This window comes from Pongo pygmaeus, chromosome 2 (assembly GCF_028885625.2).
Source record: "Pongo pygmaeus isolate AG05252 chromosome 2, NHGRI_mPonPyg2-v2.0_pri, whole genome shotgun sequence".
Classification (NCBI taxonomy): Eukaryota; Metazoa; Chordata; class Mammalia; order Primates; family Hominidae; genus Pongo; species Pongo pygmaeus.
Genome location: NC_085930.1, coordinates 8,751,288 through 8,773,351, shown reverse-complemented (window position 1 = coordinate 8,773,351; position 22,064 = coordinate 8,751,288).

Genomic DNA, 22,064 nt, shown 5'->3' with positions numbered 1-22,064 from the left:
CAAACATCCCTGAAATGCCTTCAAAGTCTTTTCTCTATTGCCTTGGCTATTAGTACTTGGCTCACTTTTAGTCATGCTAACCAGTATAGGAAGTGGTTGCTCTGCAGCCCTCTTGTATTACTTTCCTGAAAATGCTTTTTTCTTTTCTATCACATGGCCAGGCTGCAAATTTTACAAACTTGTACACTCTGCTTCCCTATTAAATATGAGTTCCAATGTTAAGTAATTTCTTTGCGCCTACATCTGATTATAAGTTGTTAGAAACAGCCACACTACTTCTTGAATGCTTTGCTACTTAGAATTTTTTTTCTGCCAGGTACCCCAGGTCATCACTCTTTTTTTTTTTTCTTTTTTTTGAGACAGTCTTGCACTGTTGCCCAGGCTGGAGTGCAGTGGCATGATCTCGGCTCACTGCAAGCTCTGCCTTCTGAGTTCATGCCATTCTCCTGCCTCAGCCTCCTGAGTGGCTGGGACTACAGGTGCTCAACACCATTCCTGGCTAATTTTTTGTATTTTTAGTCGAGACGAGGTTTCACTGTATTAGCCAGGATGGTCTTGATCTCCTGACCTCGTGATCCACCTGCCTCAGCAGTCTTCCATACATCCTTAGGTCATGGACACAATGCAGTGAAGTTCTTTGCTAAGGTTTAAGAAGGGTGACCTTTGCATCAGTTCCCAATAAATTCCTCATTTCCATCTGCAAGCTTGTTAGCCTGGCCTTCACTGTTCATATTTCTATCAGCATTTTAGTCAAAAGCATTTAACCAGTCTCTAAGAAGTTCCAAACATTCCCTCACCTTCCTGTCTTCTGACCCCTCCAAACTCCATCTAACCTCTACTCGTTACCCAGTTCTAAAGTTGGTTCTGCATTTTCAATTCAATTATAGCAATGTCCCACAATTCAGTACCAATTTTCTGTGTTAGTCTGTTTTGTATTGCTGTAAAAAAAATACCTGAGGCTGAGTAACTTATAAACAAAAGAGTTGTATGTGGCTCATGGTTCTTCAGGCTGTACAAGAGGCATAGTGCCAGCATCTGCTTCTTTTGAGGGCCTCGGGAAGCTCCTACTCATGACAAAAGGTGAAGGGAGAGCAGGCATATCAATCACATGGTGAGAAAGGGAGCAAGAGAGAGGGGAGGAAGTACCAGGCTCCATTAAACAATGGAGTGAACTATCAGAATGAGAAACTCAGTCATTACCATGGGGAGGACACTAAGCCATTCACGTGGGATCTACCCCTGTGACCCAAACATGTCCCACCAGACCTCACCTCCACCACTGAGGATGACATTCCAACATGAGATATGGAGGGGACATACATCCGAATCATATCAATGACATTAATTATATAGTCTCTGGAAACTACTCTGTTAAAGGAAGAAGTTAAAGATAACACTAGAAAAATTTTGAAGAACCATATATTTTTGAGTTAGAAATGGACTTTTTAAACTTACAGAAGATAATTTGAACATCAGAGACACAAATGCTGGTAGAAAACCATAAGACTAGAAGACATAAATGCTGGTAGAAAAAACTGGATTCCATGAAACCTTTTTTTTTTTTTTTTTGAGAGTATAAAACTTCACTGGAAAAATTATCTTCGCTGGAATACCTCATTACCCAGCAATGTAGAATAAATGGGGCATTGCTCACTATTGATTTGCCTCCATAGCCTCTGTAACTAAATGTGGCCTAAGGCAGTTCTGCAAACAGGAGGATTCCTGAATATTTAATTGTTGCTTGAATAATTTTTCATTATCATTACTCAGGGATCAGAGTTTCTTCTTATACTTGATATTACTTTAGTAAATGTACACACTGAGAGTAATTCTGCTGCAGTTTGACTTGAAACTATAAGTATACAAGCAATCAGTTCTCAAAAAATAAACTGGATTTAAGTTTTTAAATGCATATATTTCATTCATTTTTGGTGTCTCTTTTCACCATTACTTTGAACACTATCCTTAATGAAGTTCTCTCTCATATCTCTGAATAACTGTGATTCTATATACTATATCTGCAGGTCTCCACATGAGATGGAACTATTTTCAATTAGATTATTTAAATATTGGTTCTACTGGAGTTCATGCATAGAAATTTTTTACCCTAGGCTTTTAGTTTTCCTTAAACATAAGACTTGTTATTAAAATGCTTTCGAGGAACGTGAGAGTTAGTTATATAATTTGATTTATTGAATTCTCGTCAAAGTTGCATATGTAAAAACAAGTCAAAATTTGGTTATTACAGACTTTTCCAGATGAATAAACGCTGCATGATGTTTTTATGTCACACTATAAGGAGATACAGAGAATAACTTAATTACGTGAATACTCAGTGGCATGCATTTTGGATAGTTTTTGTGTGACTAAATTGCATTAGCCACAAAGTCTAGTTCACCTTCCCCATTCCCTGTTATAAAATTTAATGTTATTGCCACTTTGTCAGATAACTGTCTTAGCCAAATGCAAATTCCTCCTCTACCAAAAAAAGTCCTCATTGTAACTATTAGTTATCTTGCTGAAGTCTTCTGTCTGTGAGCTCTTTAACTGATAATGCTTGAAGAATTGAGACAGATTAAAAATATCTATTCAATCTTGTTTTAAAATTTATACCGCTATTCAATGGCTAGGCTACCACATACGTAAAACTCCAATTTTTAATAAAGTCCAGAAGTATTACAAAATATGGAAGAAGTTCAAATATTGGGTGAAGATTTTGATCTCTGTAAAGAATATAAAGTTATTTGAATGCTCATTTAAGTCTTTGTTTCAGATGGTCTAAGTTTTTTCAAACTGTTTAGTCTAATTTTGTAAGAATTTATGACAGTTCCTCGAAGACTTAAAAATTCTATGAGATAGTATACTATAAGACAAAATATTTTATATGTACATACAACATCAAAATTCAATCTAGCTGACAAGCGGAAGATAGAAGAGTGAAATACTCGAGGCAAAGGGAGAAAATTCTCATTGATATTTGATGAGGAATGTCCATGGTATTAATAATAAAATATATTAATAATAAAATATATTAAAGCAAATATATTTTAATTTACAAGTATATTGTACATTGTTCATTCTTTCTCCCATTCGTAAAGGGTATTTATGTTTGCCTGATTTTAATATTTAAAAGTAGATCATATAACAATTAGTATCTTATATTTTAATATATCTGTAAATAAACCACTTTTGTAGCTTCAGAAATTTTAATAATATAGTATTTGAAAGAGGAATGACAATAAAATGAAGAAAAAGAGTGATTCAAAATTTTTATCTCCTAGATTTCTCCAACTTTATAGTGTTATTGTGTGTGTGTCTCTGTATGTCTATATGTTAATATTTTTTGAAGTTTTTAGCTGGCAATCTGTAAGTACGATTGGATGAATCCAAAACTCTAATAGCCATAAATGGAGAGCATCAAAAGCAAAGTGAGATTTACATGCTTGATCTTGAAGAAACAAACTAAGTAGACTGAGAAAAATATTATCTGTTAGGAAAGAAATTATTTCCATTAGAGTGTATCCATTAAAAAAGTATGTTTATACTCTCTATTAAAATTGTTCATCACCAGTGCTCTTTGGGATTGTATCACCCAGAAAAAGCAATGCTTAAGGCAAAAGGTTGAAGATTTTCTTAGGAAGAAAAAAGTACTATGAGGTTTTCAAGGAAAATACAGAATGTTTCTCTAATAAGCACATTAATAACTTGCAAATGTGTTGTCACATTTAGGGCAACAATTTATAGTACATTTCTCCCTAAATATAAGAATATCTGCATTAATTTAAGGAACACATAAAGAAGAAATAGACTAAGCAAAATTGCTTGTTGAAACAATTCTAAATTTAAGACTTAGTTGATTCAATTCTTATACTGAATATGTATTGACAGCTTTTCATAAACTATTCAGTCATTAGTTCACACATATGCTCATATTTGAATTCAGCTTATTGAGTTATTTTAGATCTATTTTTGTTCCTTTTTGTTGTTATAAATAGGTAGTTGGTTCATCACTCAATTCCATTTTAAATTTACATAAGAAAAACTTGCTTATAAGCAATTCAGAGTATTTTACATGTTAACATATATTACCATGTCACAGAGTAAACAATTCAATTTTAGTCATTATCATCATCATCATCACTGACACTGCTAGTAGGATTACTGCTGTAATGATTATTCCTGCCATTTTTGGAAGGCATTTTAAATACTATGTGTGAGATATACATTAGGAAAACTGGTTGCAAGTGTCACAAACAATTCACACAAGATTTAGCAGAAGTAATGCACACTGAAAGGATATCAGTATTGAGTGAAATATACTTGATTGTGAAGAGCTGAATCAAGTCTTAACTCTTCCACTTGCTTTCTGTATGACCTCAGACAAGTTACATGACCTCTCTGTGCTCCTCTGTAGAGTTGAAATATTTATATCTCCTACTTCATAAGGTTATTGTGACCAGTAAATAATTTTTAAAAAATCTAGAACAAACCCTACTGTTCAGTGACATCTGATTGCTTATAATACGTTACTGTTGATATTGCGGTTGTCCTTATTAAGGCTTTTCTAAATCAAAGGGAAAGTATGCAGGTGAAAAATACAGGAAGTCCTCTCTTTCTGTCTCCCACTCTGTATCACTCTGCACATTTATATTAATCTAGTGGATATTATTATTTCCATTTTAAAACTGGAAAATCTAAAGCTTAGAGAGGCAAAATACTTTTCCAAGTTCACACAGTAAGTGCCATGCATATGATTTTAAATCTAGTTGATATAACTCCAAGTCCATTATACTAAATGATGTAGTAGACATTGACTAAGATTATGGAAACCATTTTTAAGTACTGTCAAGTGATGATTTATGTAGTTTTTTAATTGGTTAATTTTTAATAAATCTATAAGCACTTACAGGTTCTATGATCAGATCTCCCTAAGTAGAACATTCAATTTATTTGTTTCTTCAGGAAGGGAGATGGATTTGCATCAATGCAAATCATTACCTAAAATACACTTCATTACCTAAAATAATGAAGTATATGAGGCTTTTAAAACTGAACACACATTGTCCACTATATTAAAACCATGTGATCTACCCTATTAATCTAAAGAGGCTAGGATACAGGAAACTGGTAAACTAGTTAATGAAGGTATTACCATCAGAGAAACAACTGCAGCAAAATGATTCCTGGTACCATTGACAATGGGCAAAAGGGAATGGAAATATTAAAAACTATGAAGTGACTTGTCAGAGTTTTTAATGAAAATAAAGAAAAATATAATTTTAGAACTTCTCTGGAGTGGCTCTAGGACAAATTTTTTTAAATTTAGTTTTAGGAAAATATTGAAAAGGGTATAAGTCTAGTAGAGTCTTTATGTTCTAGAAGAAGACATATGATTATATTAGCCAGGATACTCCTCGAATAACAAAATACATATAAATAGATTTATTATGAGCTAGTGGCTTATGCAATTATAGAAGCTGAAAAGTCCCACAATCTACTGTCAGCAAGCTAGAAACCCTGGAAAGCTGGGGTTCTAGATGTAAGGCCTAACAGCTGGAGGGATGATGGTATAGATTCCAGAGCCAGAAGTCCTGAGAACCAGGAATGCCAGGGTAAGAGATCTCTGTTCCAGCTCAAACAGGAAAGAATTCAACCTTTCTCTACCTTTTTGTTCTATTCAGGACTTTGATGAATTGAATGATGCCTGTCAACAGTGGCGAGGGCCATCTGCTTTACTCAGCACCAATTCAAATGCTAATCTTTTCCAGAAACACCTACACAGACACACTCAAAAATAATGTTTAACCAGATATCTAAATGTAACTTGGCTCAATCAAGTCACCACATAAAATTAACCATTACAATGGATTTCTCAATAATTATGTCTAAATCATTGGAAAACTTGAAATCAGCTCATTTGTTAGATGGCAGCTTCTTGATGACATAAGGAATGATTCTTACTGATATGATTTGAGGATTGTGGGGCAAACACCTTCTCATGCTTACTTTTTCCCCTGGTGCCTCCTACAGCGATAGTGAACAAAATCAAGATTAGTTACTTTCTGGTTAATTGTAAATTACGTTTTGGCAATTATATACCAGAATTCTTTCTTTTTTTTTTTTTTTTTTTTTTTTTAAGAGATGGGGTTGTCACTACATTGCCCAGGTTAATCTTGAACTCCTGTCCTCAAGCAATCTTCCAGCTTCAGCCTCTGAGACTGCTAGGATTATAGACGTGAGCCATCATGACTGGTCCAGAACTCGGTTACAATACAAACTTTATCATGCTGATTGAGTCCATTTAAGTTAATACACTTACTGGTTTAGGTTTAAAGAATTTGGAGGAAGTACAAATAAATGAAAAGGAAAGCTAAAAGTGTATCTTAAAGGAGGACAAGTACCTTGGTTTTTCTAGACTGCTGTAAAAAAATACCTTAGACTGGTTGGCTTATAAACAAAACAAATTTATTTCTCACAGTTCTGGAGGCTAGGAAGCCTAAGATGAAACCTCCAGCAGAGTCAGTGTCTGATGAAGACCTGCTCTCTGGTTTGTAGGTGGGACCTTCTGACCGTGTTTTCACATGGTGGAAGGGGTAAGGCAGCTTTCTGTGGCCTCTCTTGTAAGGGCATTAACTTCATTCATGAGGCCTCTGCCATCATGATCTAATCACTTCTCAAAAGACCTGCCTCCTACAGTGGTAATTATGTTTTAATATATAAATTTTGGGGGAACAAAAATGTTCAGGTTATAGCAACAGGAAATTAAAAAATTTGCAGTTGGGAAATGGACTCTGTTCATTTAGCTTCTTTAATAAAGTATAGTAATTTGCAAGTCCAAGTATAAAATGCATTAAAATTGGCCTGGTAGCACTATAATGCTTTGTTTTGTAGTTGTAGAGAATATTTTTGAAAGTATTAACAAATAGGTTGGGAAAATATTAAATATATAATCATAATATCTATATTTTTAAAAAATTACAGATTAGATTTTTAGTAAAGGAATACATATACTTTCTGAATATTGGCAAATACAGGCAAGGAATGTTTTAACTTTCATTTAAACACTGAAAACAAAGGGGAAATAATAGAAATTAATAATCCTGAAGATTATCAATGAAAAATATATCATTATTTAAATTTATGACAGATTTACTGTTTTATTAGCTAAGTGTGCTTAGACTGTAAATAAACGTATTAAAATTAAAAGTTACTTATTACATTTTAAAATTTCAGTTTTAAATATATTGATCTATCAAAATTTATCCTGCTATTTGAAAATCTACTAGCATGTTTTGATTATGGGACTTGCACTTTTGATCAGTGCTACAAGATTTGGAGATTTAATATTTTAAAATGATTAAATCATATGTAAGCATATTTAAGTGTGTTTAATCATATTTAAACATACTTTAATGTCATTTCAAATGTTTCTTTAAAATATATGCCAAGTAGAATTTTTTAATGCAAAGATACCCTTGAGGTTTTAAAACTTTATTAGCAATTTTACTCAACATGCTTTTATTACCAACTTGGTTCTACTAGAAAGTCTGATATTTCTATATTTTCCTACAATTCATTTGCAGCTTTTTAAAAATATTTGAAAGTAAACTGAATAGCAGCTTAATATAACCTTATTACTTAGTTTTACAGGCTCTACTGTATTCTCCAAAATTTATATGCTGAAATCCTAATCCCTAGTACCTCAGAATGTAACACTTTTTGGAGATAGACTCTTTAAAGAGGTAAGTAAATTAAGCAAGGCCATTAGGGTGAGCCTTAATTTAATGACTTGTATTCTTATGAAAAAAGAAATTTGGACACAAACACACACAGAAGGAAGATGATGTGAAGACCCAGAGAGAAGTTAGCCTTCTACAAGCCAAGGAGACAGACCTGGAGCAGGTTCGTCCCTTACATCCCTGTTTGTCCATGCCTAGGCTTCTAGTGACCAGAAATGTAAGAAAATAAATATCTGTTGTTGAAGCCACCCCATCTGTAGTACATTGTTATGTCAGCCCTAGCAAATGAATGCACCTGGAATTTATAGCAACCATAATAATTAAGGGCAGTGGCACCTAGCAACTTGCATGCATACATTTGAGTAGTTTATGAATAAATTAATCTCTATCATATGATTGTTCATCACAGATGTCTTATATTGCACAACTTACTTATCCTTTCACAAGTAGCAGAAACAGAATAATTGACTATGGATTTTGAGGGCATTGCATATGAATATGTGGTATTGCTAAAAATATTACAGAACATAAACAAGGAGTTCCACATCCAGCATGGGAGTGTTAGATCTTATGATGACACCTGCCCCAGTGAAATCAGTAAATATTACTTAAAATAGTGACCACCTAAACTTTCTGAAAATGGCCCTAAGGGCATACAGCAAGTGAAAAAAACATTTATTCAAGAAAATATGCAAACGGTTGTTAAGAAATGCAAAACTCTGTGTTATTGCAACCAAAAACCCACAGCGTCCCTCCAACCTTCCAGGTCATTGAGAGAGAAACTCCACATCATCTGCTACAGCCAAAACAAAAGGGTACACTCTCCACCCAAATCCCAGTCAGAGGATAATCTTCCTGAGAGGGACAGTTATATAGGAGTTAATAAGAAATTACTGGCCGGGTGCGGTGGCTCATGCCTGTAGTCCCAGCCCTTTGGGAGGGTGAGGCAGGCAGATTATTAGGTCAAGAGATCAAGACCATTCTGGCCAACATGGTGAAACCCCGTCTCTGCTGAAAATACAAAAATTAGCTGGGCATGGCGCATGCACCTGTAGTCCCAGCTACTTGGGAGGCTGAGGCAGGAGAATCGCTTGAACCCAGGAGGCAGAGGTTGCAGTGAGACAAGTTGGCGCCACTGCATTGCAGCCTGGTGACAGAATGAGACTCCGTCTCAAAAAAGAAAGTATTTAGACATTTAAAAGAGTTCTCAGTGGAATTTTCCTTTAATAAAAAGCAGCCACCAGATCATTTCTTTTCTAACAAAAAGTAGCCTGAAACAACAAGCGCAAGCACAGATAAGCAAGCCAGAATTTTGCCTAGGTGAATGCTGGCAGCTATGCCAGAAGCCAGGTATATCTAACATGGTGAATCCCTCGTCCCTTTTCCTTGTCACCATGTGTGCAGGTGCCATGATGCTGACCAGGTAAAAGCCCCATTTGCATAAGAAAAGATTAAGCTGGAATGGACAGCCTCTTCGTGGGCTATGTTAATGGCACACCTGGTCAAACCAATCCATTAAGCTTTATGTAAATCAAACACCGCCTCCTCAAGCGTCTCTATACAATCAACCATATCTTGCCCCAAACCCAAAACTCAGCATGGGCACCTCCTTCTTCTGCATGAGGATGCTCTCTCTTCTTTTGCCTGTTAAACTTTCCACTCTTAAACTCACTTTGTGTGTGTGTGTTTGTGTGTGTGTGTCTGTGTGTGTGTGTCCACATCTTTGTTTTCCTTAATGCGAGAGAATGAACCTCAGGTATTTCCCCAGACAATGATGCCACTTCATTTTGGGGTCTCATCCAGTATCTGAATCAGAATGGAAGTTATAATCATCAGAGCAAGCAGTGAGTATAGGAGTGAACCTTAACTTTCAACTGTCTTTTCATTTTGAGGCTCTTGGCCTCCATTTAAAATTAAATCAAATCAGTAAGAGGCATCCAACAGCCATTTAAACGCTGAAAAGGCAGCTTCCATTCTTAAAGTCTCAGATGTAAGTCTTGCTGGGGAGAACTTGGAGAACCCCCCAGTACCTGTGGGTCACTAGGCATATTGGCCATGCTTCAAAACAGTTTCCTTTCACGGAGGACCTAGCCATTATGTGAGGCTGGGAAAGGTGCTAAAGCAAAGAAAGAGTTCTACACCCTGGTGTTATCCAAAGGCTTCTGGACTAACCCCAACCTTTGACCACCTGACCGGGTGTTGGCAAAAGGGTCTCCAGTTATCCTGTCACAAAATTTCTTCCTTTCCTATTCATGATTGCCATGTCTCCTATCCTCCTATGCTCTCTGTGTATACAATGTATGGGAATTGTTACAGTTCAGGGAACTAGTACTGTTAGGAAAAATTAGCAAATGCTGTAGTAACTGGGAATCCTATCTATTTTCTGTGATTCTCTAGGAGCAAAGCGTCTCTCCCAATAATCACTTCTCTCTCTACTCTTCCTCTAGTGAGCATATGGTATTTCCTTTTTTTTCTTTTTTCTTTTTTTTTTTTTTAGATGGAGTCTCGTGCTGTCACCCAGGCTGCAGTGCAGTGGCATGATCTTGGCTCACTGCAACCTCTGCCTCCCAAGTTCAAGCTGTTCTCCTGCCTCAGCCTCCCTAGTAGCCGGGACTACAGGTGTGTGCCACCATGCCCAGCTAATTTTTGTATTTTGAGTAGAGGTGGGGTTTCACCGTGTTGGCCAGGCGGGTCTCGAACTCCTGATCTCAAGTGAGCTGCCCACCTTGGCCTCCCAAAGTGCTAGGATTACAGGCATAAGCCAACGTGCCTGGCTGAGCACATGGTATTTCTAAGCCAACACCACCATCTAGTGGAATAGAAATCCTCTCCATGAGGCAGGATTTCATTCTGTGCTTTGCCCTAACACTCTAGCTTCCCAATTCTCCTCTTTTTGTGACCCTATACTAGAGACCAGGCTGTATGCCTCTTCTGTGAACAGGAAAACTCTGCTTTCAACAATTAGGAGTAAAATTCTTCCAAAGCCAAATTTAAGTTCTGATACTGTCCCATCATCAGGAAAACTGCCATTAGGTCCCTACATTCTTTTAAGGCACCCATTTTGCCCCAATTAAAACAGTACTTAATAGTAAGAGGATTTAAAGTCCAGAAGTTAACCAGAACAATTATCTAAGGGTAAATGCTTAAGCATGGGCTATAATAGTAGGAAATAGAGTTCAATCTAGCACACTCCTGATCCATCTTTTGGGGATGCACACAGATCACACGAATCTAGGAATTCAAAGGGGAATCACAAGAGGAGAACTAGGGCTGCATGGGTACACGTGAATAATCCCATCACCTGGTTTCTCTAGTTCCGTTGCTTGGCGGGTCATGCCTACAACCATGGATGGCACATCTAACAAGGGGCTAGGGTCCCTTGTTAGGACCCAGGAGGGAAAACAGTATGGGGGATACTCCTACTATCTTCCCTTTCACCCTAGGTCACACTGAAAGGAGGGAGACTAAAGGGAAGCCTTTTCTTCTCACTTATCTTTCTAGATTGGTAACAGACCAACTTCAGCTTGCACCCCTCTGGACTGCATTCTGAAACACTGGAACTTCTTTAACCCTAGGACTTTGAAGAGAAAAGTGACTCATTTTCTTTTGCACGATGTTGTGCCCTTTGCAAGCATTGTAAAACCAACCCAGCTCTTTTAGTAGTCATATCAGACAGGCCTATAAAGAATTAGAAAAGCAATTTCTGGGATGAACCATCTGAGAATCCCCCATATTTAGGGCTCCCTCAAGTTCTCTTCTCATTACAGGACCTTAGGGAAATAGAGGAAGACTTAGGTCGATTTTCTGACAATCCCTACAGGTATATAGAAGCTTTCCAAAATTTAACTGAGGTGTTTAACTTCATGTGGAGGGATGTTATGCTGCTCCTAAGCCAAACCCTAACTGCAACTGAAAAGCAGGCAGCTCTACAGGCAGCAGAGAATTTTGGAGATGAGAAATGTGTTTCCTACAATAAAGTAAAAAAGAAGAAAGGAGATAGGGAAGACAAAGAAATAATAGAAAAACCATTTCAGATAGGAAGGGAAGTAGTTCCTCTTGACAACACTGATTGGAACCCCAATAGCTCTGCAGATGAATAGAAAAGGAAACACTTTTTAATATGCATATTAGAGGGCCTACGAAGAAAGAGGGCCAAACCTCTTAATTACTCTAAACTGTCCATGAAAGAAAAAAAAAGTCAGATGAGAATCCCACAGCCTTAATGAAAAGGCTGAGAGGCACTAATAAAATACACCTCCTCATCCCCTGATTCAGTCGAGGGACAGCTCATTCTAAAGGACAATTTATTACACAGCCAGCTCCCAGTATTAGAAAAAAATGACAGAAGCAGGCTATAGTAACATATAGCACCTTGGAGAACCTTCTGAAGGTGGCCACTTTGATAGTTTATAATAGGGGTGAGGAGGATGCCCAAGAGAAAGAGAGGAAACTCAGGAGAAGGACAGAGGCTCTAGTAGCTACTTTGCAGGCTTGCAAAGTCCAGGATCCCTGAGGTGCATCTCCTAATTGCTATCAGTGTGGCAAGTCAGGGCACTTTAAAAAAAAGTGGCCAGGCAGCAAAAAGAAGCCACTTCAACCCTCTCCAGCCTGTGGCAGAGACCACTGGGGATCAAACTGCCCCCTGGAGATGGAGGTCATTGAGTTCAGAATCAGTCTCACAGATGGTCCAGCAGGACTGACGGGTCCCAGTGCTGAAACCCCTGGCTCCAATAGTTCAAACGGTCATTGCAGCACAGAAGCCTAGGGTAATTCTGAAAATTAAAGGAAGGAACACTAGAGCCAGTCTCTCTCTTCTCCTCTCTAATCCAGACCTCCCCTTTTTCCATACCCTGACCATAAGGGCCATCTCAGGAAAAACTCCACTCTAATCCGGTATTTGTCTCAACCCCTTAGTTGGAGTTGGGGGGACCTATTACTTACAGACGCCTCCAAGCTGTTGCCACAGTGGCTATACTAGTCAGATAAGCCTCCAAATTGACCCTAAGGAGTAACTATTTACACTCCACATAATGTGCAGAATTACTGTCCTCTAAGGGGAACCTTTGGCTAACAAACAGCCAGTGGAGCAAGAAATTCATAAGGCAGGATATGCAATAGTCACTCTAACTGATATCATTGAAAGTGCATCTCCTTCTCCAGGTACAAGCACTCAATTAGCTGAACTGATAACTCCTGGAACAACACTTAAATTAAGCAAGTGAAAGGTAGTTAACATTTACACTGACTCCAGGTATGCTCTCTTAGTTCTCCACACTCATGCTGCCATTGGAACGGAAAGACATTTTCTTATCATTAATGGATCTCCTATAAAATATCACCAGCAAATTGACAGGTTATTATCCTCAGTTTTCCTTCCATAGGAAATAGCAGTAATGCATTGTAGGGGACATCAAAAGGGAACAGATGAAGTAGCAGAAGGAAATAGGTTAGCTGATCAGGCAGCTAAGTCACTGGCAAGGAAACCTCAAGGCATCAACACACTTCAATCCCCTTTAATCCGGGAAGGCTTGGTCAAAGAAATTAAACCTCAGCACTCTCCTGTGAAAACAAAATGGGCCACTTCTTGAGGGTGTACTTCCAGCCTTCAGGATGGCTACAGTCAGCGACTGGCAAACATCATTTGTCAGCCTCCAGCCAATGGAAAATCCTTAAAATCCTTCACCAAGCTTTTCACTTGGGAAAGCATAAAACTTACCAATGTGCCCAGAGATTGTTTTCAGAAGAAAACTTACTAAAAACAGCCAAACAGGTTGTAAATATCTGTGAGGTCTGTCTTAAAAATAATCCTCTAAACAGATGGCTCTTTTCTCCTCAAACCCAAAGGATAGAAAGCTATCCAGTGGAGGAATGGCAGGTAGACTTCATCCACATGCCAAACGCAAAGGGCATGCAATACCTCCTGGTATGGGTAGATACTTTCACCAACTGGGTAAAAGGATTTCCATGCTGTACAGAAAAGGCCTCTGATATAATAAAAGTATTAGTTAATTAAATAACTCCCCACTTTGGCCTACCTAAGTACCTTCAAAGTGACAGTGGCCCCTCATTTAAGGCAGACGTCACACAGGGGGTCTTAAAAAGCACTAGGCATACAGTGCTTAGGCATACAGTCATCTCCATTGTCCTTGGAGTCCTCAGGAAAGGTAAAGAAAACAAATGATATTATCAAAAGACTCCTCAGAAAACTCTCCCAGGAAATTCACCTTCCTTGGGTCACTCTTCTTTCCATGGCCTTACTATGGGTAAGAAATACACCTTTCAAAATACTGTATAGATGGCCTTCCTTACCAATGATTTCTTATTAGATCAGGAAACCCCTAAGTTGGTTAAGCATATTACCTCTCTGATTCACTTCCAATAGGAATTAACACAACAATTAGCAAAAGCCCAAACCCAAGAAATAGAACCACCGTTATTTAACCCAAAATACTTGGTATTAGTATAAACACTCCTCTTTCTCTCTTCTTCCCTAAGCCTAAACTGGGGAGTGCCCTACACTGTTCTTCTTTCAACCCCCTTGGCAATAAAAGTTACAGGAATCAACTCTTGGCTACATCGCACTCAAGTCAAAGCCTGGAGAGCTAAGGGAGCACCTCTGATAGCCCAGAGGAATGTCCTAAATATCAACGTGAAGAAATAGAAAATCTTAAGCTGAAAATAATAAAAGATAAGTAACTGAGTAAGGGCTACTCATCTTATTGAGTCCCACCTTTACCTCACCAAATACTTTTTGTCATTTAGACTTTTCCTCTCAAAATTCACCACCAAATATTAGAGCTTTGTTTTAACATATATTTGCAAGGAAATTTTTAATCATTCATGGGATTGCATTTGTAACTTCATAGACCGTCAAAGGGAAATTCCATATCTTAGCAAGTAAAATATTAAATAGAAATGATCTACGACACCACCCTTGCAGGAATTGATATAGTCACTCTATGTTTTGCAGTAGAACTATACACTATACACCCACACTGTGGAATTCTGGTTGTAAAATTCGAATTGCTGTAATAGCCTGCCTAATTATGATCTTTATAACAGGATTAACAATTGCAGGAAAGATTTAGCCAAGGTTGTTTTGCTTAATTACTATCCATATAGCGGGGTAATAGTTACAGAAAAGACGTAAGCATTAAAGATTTATTGTCACTGAGCTTGCTAGGACTTTTTATTGAGATTGGTAATATGGTGCACTCTAGCTATGAAAAGAAGTTCGTAAATAAAAGAGATTTTATATAAGGAAGGATCTTGTATGGTAAATTCTTGTCCTAAAAGGAAATGACTGGGTGTTTAAAGGAGGGATGTTTAGGAGAAGTCAGAAAGTTTAAGAATGTAGTAAGATGGTCTGTGAAAGTCATGAAAGGATGAATAATGAAGAAAAGAAATTGCCAAGATTAACACTAAAGTTACTTTAGCCACCCAATAAAATATTTCTTCCAATGAAATTACAAATTATAAAAAGTGGTCTAGACCAAAAATTATCTTCTAATGGTGAGTTTAGGAGGGAAACACATGTATTTTCTCAAAGAAAAATATTAATTATGTATTAACACTTCTGGTAAAATACAGCAAAATCTGGTGGAAGCAAGCTAGTGTTAAAATCTATTAAAATAGTTAACCGGTATCAAACTTCACTGTCATAGTTATGGCCTATAGTACCCACACTAATAATAGTAATCTTAATACTCATGTTCAAGCCCTATATTCTAAATTTTCTTGTAAAATTTATCTCTTTTTGCCTAGAAGCAATCAAACTCTAAATGATGCTGCAAACAGAACCGTGCATGAACACACCATTCTTCTGAGGACCCTTAGCTCAACCCCAGGAGGAGCCCTAGCTGCTGTTACCCCAAACAATGCCCCTTTTTAACAGGAAGTAGCCTGAAAGAGTCATTGTCCAACATGCCCCAAAACAGTTAGAGATGCTTCTCCTGAGGAGGGAAATGATATAGGTATTAATAAGAAATTATTTAGGCAGTTAGTGAGGATAAAAGAGTTCTTGGTGGAATTTTCCTTTAATAAAAAGCAGCCCCCAAACCATTTCTTTTCTAACAAAAAGTAGCCTGAAAAATCAAGCTGCAAGCATAGATAAGCAAGCTAAAACCTTGCGTAGGTGAGTCCTGGCAGCTATGCCAGAAGCCAAATATATCCAACATGGCAATTGCTTCTTCCCTTTTCCTTGTCACAATGTGTGCAGGTGTCATGGCAATAGCCAAGTAAAAGCCTCATTTGCATAATAAAAGTTTAAGGTGGATGGCCAGCCTCTTAGCAGGCTATGTAAATGGCAAACCTGATCAAACCAATCCTCTACACCCTATGAAAATCAAACACCACCTCCTCAAGCCCCTCTATAAAATCAACCAAATCTCACCCCAAACTTGAAACCCACTTGGGCATCCCCTTCCTCTGCACAAGGAAGGTCTGTCTTCTTTTGCCTGTTAAACTTTCTGCTCCTGAACCCACTTCGTGAGTGTGCGTGTGTGTGTGTGTGTGTGTGTGTGTGTTTGCATCTTTGTTCTCCTTAGCGCAAGACAACAAACCCTGGGTATATCCCCAGACATCGATGCCGTTTTGACAGAACATCAGCATTTTCCATTTGCCCCTAGCTGCCTCATTCTGAGGCTAACATCTGCACAATTGAGGCCTAGATGTAGGGTCTCCCTTCACCTTCTCAACCTCCAGCTACCTTAAGAACAGCACTGCTGAGAATAGTGGGACCCTAATTTCTCCTGCCTTGGCTCCTGGGGTGTGTGAAGCCTGGATGTCTGAGACATGTTTCAGTTAATTTAGAAAGTTTATTTTGCCAACGTTGAGGATGCAGGCTCAGGACACAGCTCAGAAGGTCCTGACAACATGTGTCCAAGGTGGTCAGAACACAGTTTGGTTTTATACTTTCAGGGATACATGAGACATCAATCAATATATGTAAGATGAACATTGGTTTGGCCCAAAAAAGGCAGGACAACTCGAAGCAAAGGCAGGACAACTTGAAGTGGGGAACGGGCTTCCAGGTCATAGGTAGATAAGAGATAAATGGTTGCATTCTTTTGAATTTCTGATGAGCCTCTCTAAAGGAGGCAATCAGATTTGCCCTTTATCACAGTGAGCAGAGGAATGACTGAATAGAATGGGAAGCAGGTTTGCCCTAAGCAGTTCCCAACTTGACTTTCCGCTTTAGCTTAGTGATGTGGGGCCTTCTTGTAAAATTTATCTCTTTTTGCCTAGAAGCAATCAAATTCTGAATGATGCTGCAAACAGAACCATGCATGAACATGTCATTCTTCTGAGGACCCTCAGCTTAACCCCAGGAGGAGCCCTAGCTGCTGTTCCCCCAAACAATGCCCCTTTTTATTTATATATTTTCCTTTTACAGGTGGAAGTGACACATCAAGAGAATCAAGCTGAAAACACTTGGGCCAGCTGCCCTGGCTATCTGCTAAACACTCAGCTCCTAAAGTGGGAATGTCTGTCCAGAAAGAAGTGAATAATTATCCCTGCCCCCAGCACCAGGGCAGTAGCTCAGAGATTTTGGGGGAAAGCAAACTGTAGAAGAGAGCCCTAATCCTGCCTCCAGAGGAGATGACATAATTTAGAACAGTTCATGGAGAAAATCAAGCCTAGGGGTACTCTCAAAAATAGTGAAAGTTGTGCTGAAAGGGAATTGGGAGATTAACTCATTGCAGATGTAAGTCAGCTAGGTGGTTTTTGTGTGTGTGTGTGTGTGTGTGTGTGTGTGTGTGTGGTTTTTTTTTTTTTGAGATGGAGGAGTTGCCCAGCCTGGAGTGCAGTGGCATGATCTTGGCTCACCACAACCTCTGCCTCCCGGGTTCAAGTGATTCTCCTGCCTCAGCCTCCTGAGTAGCTGGGATTACAGGTTCCCATGGCCACACCCAGCTAATTTTTGTATTTTTTAGTACAGACGGCCTCACCATGTTGGCCAGGCTGGTCTCCAACTCCTGACCTTGGGTGATCCGCCTGCCTCAGCCTCCCAAAGTGCTGAAATTACAGGTGTGAGCCACCGCGCCAGGTCAGGTTTGCTAGTTTTTAAAGAGGAACAGGGAAAGAGGTTGGAAATAACTCCTTCTGGTCATAACACATCTTAAACACTGTACTCAGGAACTATCTCCTCAAAGAAGCTGGATGAGTCATTAAATTATTTTATGTCTAAAGGCATTGTTAAAAACAATTGATTAATCAGCCAGCAATTAATGGAGTTTACACTTGAGTGTGGTTAAGAAAGAGAGAGCCAGAGAAAGAGAAACCCACCATACCACCATCATCCCAGGTGACTGTGCACAAACCCAAGGCTGTGGCCCCTGGTGAGCAGCATCAGAGGCTTCACATTGCAGAGTAACATTGGGGTTGGAGTGAGTGTGTATGGCAGTAGGAGGAGTCGTTAGCAAAATAATCCAGGCAGTCACTAAAGTGGACAAATAAACAACAACAACAAACTCTGGATGTGAGGGAAGGTGGAAACCAATACACAGGGTTGCTGCAATATACAGTTAATTCTTATTACTAAAGGCAGTTATGTTCTATAAGTTACCACAAACACTGAATTAATAAATACTAAATTATTTGCTCTTGGGGAAAACATAGAGATAGGTTCCAGCAAGCCAACTTTTTGTCAACTGATCAATGCATAACCTTGTTATTTGTACGTTTCTGTTTGAAGAAACTTTATGTAATACATATTCTTGATTCATTAACATTAAACTCAAGGCCAACAGCACTATTACTCACATCTCAACAAAGCTTATCTAACACACGTATTATCTCCATAGAGCCCACTTGGGACAAAAGACAGCACTTTAGCACTATGCTTGGGGATCATTTTAAACGGTGAAATAGCACAAAAAGAGTGGCTCTGACAGACTGTGAAAAGACACTTGTTTGTAATATGAGATTGCCATGTTTGACCTCAATTGAGAACATGTGCATTGGGTGACTAAAATATGTCACTTGCCTTCTCCTATCCATGAAAGACCACAAAGGCACAGTGAATATTGATTTGGGTCGGGGGGCAGGGGGTGTCAAATTTTAGCAAGTAGGTAAATTCAAATATGGAATTTGTGAATAATGATAACCCACCATATGATCTAAATGGCCCAATTTCCAACAAAATTACTAGACATGCAAAGAAACAGGAAAATATGACCCATATAGATTTTAAAAAGCAGGCAACAAAAATGATGAAAGCAAACAGAATTCACATTGGAAAGACAAAGCCTTTAAAATAGCCACTGTAAATAAGCTTAAAAAACTAAATGAAACCATGATTAAACAGGTAAAGGAAGATATGATGACAGTGTTCAATGTTGACTGTGACTGGGCTGATGATGCATACATGCCCAGATATAAATTTTCATTTTGTTTAGTAAGAATAAGATGTGGTTAATTGTTGGAACAGGTCACTGAAAAACTGTTGATTGACATAAATTCATTTCATAAAATATATGAGCTATTTATATAACATATGTAAATGATGCTTTTATATTAAGCCCAATGAAATAAAGTTTAAAAATTCAGGTTATAAGAAAGCATGATGAAACTATTTTTCATCTTTACATTTTTATACTTCCGGTGTCCTTTTGCTGCTTATTTGTTTAAGATATATCTTTTTGTAAGCAACATATACCTGAGGTTTTTTAAAGATAATATTTAATTTGTTCATTTTAACAAGGGACTTAAAATCTGTATATAATTTTGGTTAATACTGATATATTTGAACCCATGTCAGCTATTGCCTAATATGTTTAGTCTTTATTATGATTTTATCTTTTTCTTCAAATTCTTTCTGAACTTCTCTTAGATTATTTATTTTTGTGCTAATTTGGAAATTATAAATTTTATTCATATTATGTTATTAATTACTTCAATATTTTGTCAACCATACTTACCTTCATAATTTCCTGAGTCTAATGTAAATTAGTGTTTTAATATTACACTTCCTCAAAAGAGGTGAATCTCAATGCTAAGTCTTCTATGAATTATTTTATTATCTAGCTGTACTGTTGAGTCCATTGTGTCTTGTTTAAAACGTTTTCTATTTTATTCTCATTTTCCAGCATGTTTTGAGAAACTTAGGTTGTATTTTCTGTGACTTATCTTTTTAGCTTCAGGCAATTTTTTTTCATGCTGATAGGTCTATATCTTTATTTTATTTTTACAAAATCTATACAATATTAATTATTATCTCTCTACCCCAAAATATCTCTACTGTGTTCTTATTTTAAGTTACAGTTTAGCTAGGTTTAGAATTTAGCATAGGTGGTTATTTTCCTTCATTTTTTTGAAAATATTAATCCAATTTACGTCCAAAATAAATTTTTACAGATAAAAGTTCCATTGTGCAATGCCATTTATCTGTTAATCATCCGTTTTATCTCCTGAGTAATTTTTATTTTTGCTTTATCATTGTAATTCTGTATTTTAGGCATAAAATGTCTTGGTTTGGATGTGTTTTACTTTCTTCTTCAACACTAGATATTTATTTTATTTTTAAGGATTTATATATTCCTTCAATTCTTAAAAATCATCAGACACCTTTTTTTTTGAACAATGTCTCTGTACTCCGTGTTCTCTCATTGTCTGAAAGTTTTGCTAGACATCTGTTGGAGCATCTCAATAGGTTCCTCATTTCTCAAATTCATTTTTATGTTCTAATTTTCGTATATCTTTTTGTCATTAATTCTACATTCTGTTTGTCCATACTACCTGTTTTTTCATCATATTAGCAAGATATATATATATATATTATGTGCGTATATTTATATCTATAGCTATATAATGTGTGTATATTTATATCTATATGCTCCTATTTGGTCTTTTCAGTTCTCTTAGACCTTGAATGTGTCTGTTTCTCACTGCTTCATAAATTGTTATTCTTTCTTTTTGGCTATTTCTACTTTTATTCCTTTGAGTTCTTTGCCATATTGTCTTTACCGTATGTCTTTTTCAAATTTCTCATTGTACTTAATGAATTGGAATGGATTAACCCATTTATTGAAATTATGGGCTATTGTTTATTAATTTAGTTTTTCTGTTATGTTGTGAAATTTAGGCTGCAGGCTCATCTTAAGAGCTGCTTCTCTTTGTTTTTCTCCTTCCTTCTCTTTCTTCTGAAATCTACTTCCCTCTAAACCCATAATATCATGACCTCTCTTTCATGTCTGAAATTATGTTTTACTCTACCTGATAAAACAAGTTTTTAATTTCAAAATCTGCAATTATATTGGTAATCCAGGGCTGTCATTCTGTGGAGGCAGTATTGATCCATTTTGATGGTCAGTGCTTGTCTTGCTCACGGTCCCGGTCATGTGGCTCCCCCCACTGCAACAACAGCTCAATGCCAAATGTAGACCTATGCAATCATTGTGGGTATTTAACCTCCTTTCCCAGAAATGGAGAATATACCATTGCTTTAGCCTTATACAGTGAGCCTGGTTCTCCATCTTGCCATTTCTGAAATATATTTGCTTCCTTTTTTTTCGCCCAGCCTGGAATTCAGGTCTGTGCCTTCTATTTCTGTCTATTTCTCTGTGTTTTGGGTGAACGGACATTTTATATTGTCTCTGACCATGGTTATGTCATTTTAATTTGTTTTGACATATATTGAGCCCATAATTTTTCTAAATTTAATTAGGGGTGTTGGCTGTTTCTCTGTGAATTCACAGTACAACCTTGACAGGAAGAGAATATACTTTGATAATCAAAGTCGGGTAGAGACAACTAAAAAATGCATGCTGTATCATCAGAAGGTGCAAATGGTCATAAAGTTTACTTTTCTACACATTTCCTCTTTTAAACTGAAGATAATCTAGCAGGGTAATTACATGTTATTCTTTTGATTTTAAATTTTATTATTAAATTATCATTATTTCCTTTTACAATATGCAATCTTTTAAATTTTAATGACATGCAGATATTTTAAAGTTCCAGAATATGTCATTGCATTGTCTTCTGTATTTGAGTCTTTGTGCTTTTATTACTTATCTACCTATGCTATTTAATGATATAGAAATATAGAAATCTGCTTTAGAAATTCAAAACACATTTTCTTGGTTTATCATGTGTGAAGTAATAACAAATATATATATATATGTCGGTCTTTGCCCCAAGTTCCTGACACAAAGCACCTAAAACCCTGCTTGACAGGGATGATAGGAGAGTAATTGTTCTAATATTTGAACTTTGACTGTAGTTCCTGACACAGGGCTCCTAAATAACCTTGGAATTTTCTGGGTGATAGGAATGTCTGTTGTTCTAATGAGGCAACTCTTAATGGGCTGGTCGTAAGAAAGA